General features: G+C 43.1%; 1 long non-coding RNA gene across 1 annotated transcript in view; it reads left to right on the forward strand.

The window, feature by feature from the left end:
- Positions 1-4,418, forward strand: part of LOC109298415 — a 13,361-nt gene that overhangs the window by 6,988 nt on the left and 1,955 nt on the right. The window contains exons 2-3 of the long non-coding RNA XR_002097606.1: positions 2,184-2,307; positions 3,102-3,122. This is a non-coding gene — a long non-coding RNA (uncharacterized LOC109298415). The remainder of the gene's footprint in view (positions 1-2,183; positions 2,308-3,101; positions 3,123-4,418) is intronic.

Below are 4,418 nucleotides of genomic sequence, written 5' to 3' on the forward strand. Positions count from 1 at the left end.
TTTAAATAGCTCAAACTATGCCATTTTTGTTGGCTTTTCAAAGCTCTGGTTTAATGAGCGTAAAACCTATTGATGCATATATTAACCCCCACCACCACATATTACAGGTATTACTCAGTTCACAGATCAATCACACAATAAATTTAGACCAGCTGCACATGCAAAGTAATAGTCTCAGTTCATTGGGTAATCACACAATAAAGGCAGACCAGCCACATGTACAAAGTAATTATTTAGTATTTAGGTTAGCTATTAAGAAGCACTTTCTCACTAGAGTGGTTGTAAAACACTGGAACAGGTTACCCAGAGAAATTGTGGACTCTCCATCCTTGGAGGGTTTTGAGACCCAGCTAGGTAAAGCCTTGGCTGGGATGATAATTTGGGGGGTGGTCCTGCTTTGAGTAGGGGGTTGGACTAGATGACCTCTGGAAGCCCCTTCCAACCCTCACTTTCTATGATGATTCCTAAAAAATTACTAGACAGCTGTAAAGAGCGAGCTATATAGTTAGTGCTGGAAAATACATAACAACCCTAGAGCTGGTTTCTATCCAGCTTTAATTTGAATGTGGAGCATAACCCTTAGAGGTAACTGATTTGGCATAATGATGCTGCTTTTTAATTTATGAAAAAGGTGGTGAGATTCTTCCAACTGTCTGTGTAATTACAGTTAGCTTAAATCTCTGCAGAGGCTACATCTGAAGGAATTAAATTATAGGCAAGTGATATTACTAGTAGCCACTGTGTACAATTATGACTGTAGACTGGATGAGATAATAAACACTTCAGGTAATGGTTGAGTGATCTAATTTGTGGACAGAGATTGTAGTGAGTCATATGTCAAGAGTTCCCAGTGGTGGATTAACATTCAAGTCGCGTCTTACGTGTATTTAACTTATGCGAATTCAACTATACGCGCTCGGCTGCTGGGGCTGGCCATCGGGTGCCAGCTGGGGCACAGCACATAATATGGCTGCCACATGGTACTGCCTGCACACACCGGCATGGCTGCGGGGCAGCAGCTCGCTCACACTCAGCTGGCTGCCCTGGCAGGACGAAGTGGCAGAGGACAAGAGGGGTGAGGAGTGCAGCAGGAAGGGCGATTTCAACTATACGTGATTTTCGCCTTATGCGCTGACTTCAGCACGTAACCCCCACGTAAGATGCAACCCGACTGTACTTGGCCCACTTGTCACTGTTGCTTAAATACCATGTGGCCTCAAATTATTTGTAATTAACTTTTATTTTTGTTTTGATAGCACCTTAGTTGTAATCTTAACTCTAAATTCCCTGCATACATCCTAAAAGCAGCATTCTTGTGCTGTTTTTATGATCAAGTTACTCACTTTTCTAATAGAAAGCTACAGGCTTTTATCACTCCTCACTAGCATTTTTCAGATAAGGTATTTTAGAACCCTGTTTCTCAATCTTTTTAAATTCAGGGCATCCCTCCATGTTGCTTTCGATTTGGCAGTTTCCAGGTGAACTGCTGTTGTGATACCTCAGCTTGCCTCAGTAGTTCTCAGCTGGGATGCAGCTACTGTTGCTGCCATAGCCAAGTGCGACTGCACTGCCCGTCTTGTGCACAGCCAGAAATAAGCCTCAAGTAGACAAGTGCTTTTCTCACTTTGCCCTAGCCCTCACACTTTCCTCCTGGGAACAGAAGTGAGCAGGACAATTCCACATCCCTCTAACCAGGAGGAGAATGTGCAGCAAGGGTGGGTTCTTCCGCCTGCTTTAGGCTTGCAAGGCACACAGGGCAGTTCCACCTGACTGCTGCAACACCCTTGAAAGGGTCTTGTGGCACCAAAGTTGAGAACCACTGTTTTAGATCATATACATCAGAAAATAGGAGCATAGGATAAAAAGATGCTTCCTGGGACCTTAAGTCCAGTCCTCTATGTTCACAGTCAACCATTTCTTTGAAACAGTCCATAAAAACTTCAATTCTGGCCCTTTTTACACACCACAGCCACAAAATGTAGGCTTTGCAAAAGGAGGAGATGAGGGCATTACCAGTACCTAAGTGAAACCTAAATTCAACCTGAGTTATGATCAAATATCTTCCTTTAAATGTAACATCCCTTATTCTTTCAGAGACCTCAAAAAAGTTATGAATGTAAAACATCGGGTATATAAGGAGTCTTAAAACTCCACCAAAACAATTGCTTTTTATTAACTTCCAGATGTTGCAACAGATAACTCAGAGATGGTGGGGGACCATGAAACCTTACTGCTCTAGAGTTTACCAAGAAGTGTGGTTTGGCGTGGCATGCACCAGCTACATGTATTACAAAATTTCACATGGCGGTAAGTCACCTTGTTTCAATCTTAGGTTAGTTATACCTACTTTGAAATCCCAGAAGTGATACCTTCTGTTGTAGCTACAGTTGACCTGTATCTGAGAAATTAGTTGTATATATTTTGATAATTGGGAGTTGTACCATTTCTTGCTAAAGCCAGATCTACACTAGAAAATGCTTATAAGTATATAGGTGTCAAACTTCCCAGTGAAGAGACAGCAGCACCACCAACACTTTATGCCAACTTAATAGCATCTCTGAGAGAGCATTTGTTAGAGTTATTTATTTTAAAATTCCTTTATTTTGTGATGAAATTAAGTAAGAATTTGAATATATAGGTTAAACTGTAACAGTGGGATTATCCCCTAGTTAGCAAACAAGTTCCAAATTTAGTATAAAAACTAAACTCAGTTGCATATCAGTGGAACCTTAATGAGTCTGAATTTGATTCCTTTACTCATCAAAAATGCACATCTTCTATTTCAAAGATCTAACAGCAGAGACTTATGGTAACATTTTATAAATACTGCACTTCATTACACTTGTTATTTAAAAAATAACTTAGTGTTAAACATAAGATACCTCTGCTGTCTTCCATGGGGGTGCTATCTTGTTCATTTCCAGTCTTCACTAGCACATTATCAGAGATTACTGTAAACATGCTACTGCTTGTGATTGTATATGCTACTGCTTGACTTGGTCATTGATGGCTGAACATCTTAAGACTTGGAAAATTTAAGTGGGCAAATATAAATCCAAACTCTTTTGGAAAATTTATGTTTTTTTACTTTCTGTTTCTAGGTAAAAAAGACAAGAAAAACAGTACGTATTAACTTAAATGTATACTGCTGTATGTTATTCTAGGTAATAAAATAATTCACAACAAATCCTATTTGTTTAAAGTTGAAATTAGATACATGTATATATGCGTGTAAATATATGTATGTTGCAAAGTAGAACTTAAGGGCAAAGCTTTAGTTAGTTATAGTTCTGTCTGTATCGCACTGCTAATCATGGAATCATAGAAATTTAGGGTTGGAAGGGACCTCAGGAGGTCATCTAGTCCAATCCCCTCCTCAAAGCAGGGCCATCCCCAACAAGATCATTTTTGAAAACCTCCAAGGATGGAGCTTCATAGTTTCATAGTAGGTTGGGAAGGGACCTGAGCAGATCATCAAGTCCGACCCCTGCCATGGCAGGAAAGAGTACTGGGGTCAAACAACCCCAGCAAGGTGATTGTTGAGCCTTGTCTCAAAGACCCCCAGGGTAGGAGCCAGCACCACTTCACTTAGACGTTGGCTTCAGATCCTAGCCACCCTGACAGTGAAGTAGCACCTCCTGATGTCTAATCTGAATTTACCCTCTGCCAGCTTGTGACTTATTTCTAGTCACTCCTGGTAGTGCTCAGGTGAACAGGGACTCCCCCAATGCCTGGTGGTCCCCTCTGACTAGTTTGTAACAGGCCACTAGATTCCCCCTCAGCCTTCTCTAGTGGAGGCTGAACAGGTTCAGGTCCAATAGCCTCTCCTCGTAGGGACTGCCCTGCTGCCCCCTGATCATGCGAGTGATCCTCCTCTGGACCCTCTCCGTGTTGTCCGCAACCCTCCTGAAGTGCGGCGCCCAGAACTGGATGCAGTACTCCAGCTGCGGCCTGACCAGTGCCGCATAGAGGGGGAGGATCACCTCCTTGGACGTGCTCGAGATCCATCTGTGGATGCATGACAAGGTGTGGTTGGCCGTCCTGACTTCATCCCCACACTCCCTGCCCATATTCATCTTGGCGTCAATAATGACGCCAAGATCCTTTTCTGCCTCTGCACTGATGAGAAGGGAGTTCCCCAGCCTGTAGGTATGGTGCCAGTTCTTCCTTCCCAGGTGTATCACCTTGCACGTGTCAGCACTGAATCCCATCCTGTTCTCATCCACCCACCACTGTAACCTGTCTAGGTCCGATTGTAGCCTATTCCTCCCTTCTAATGTGCCCACATCCCCCCACATCTTAGTGTCATCAGCAGATTGAACAGGGTGCTTTTTACCCCCTTGTCCAAGTCACTGATGATGTTGAACAGTGCAGGCCCGAGGACCGAGCCCTGGGGGACCCCACTGTCCACGTCCCTC

The sequence above is a fragment of the Gavialis gangeticus genome, unplaced genomic scaffold, assembly GCF_001723915.1.
Source record: "Gavialis gangeticus isolate Ggan-Ray unplaced genomic scaffold, GavGan_comp1, whole genome shotgun sequence".
NCBI lineage: Eukaryota > Metazoa > Chordata > Crocodylia > Gavialidae > Gavialis > Gavialis gangeticus.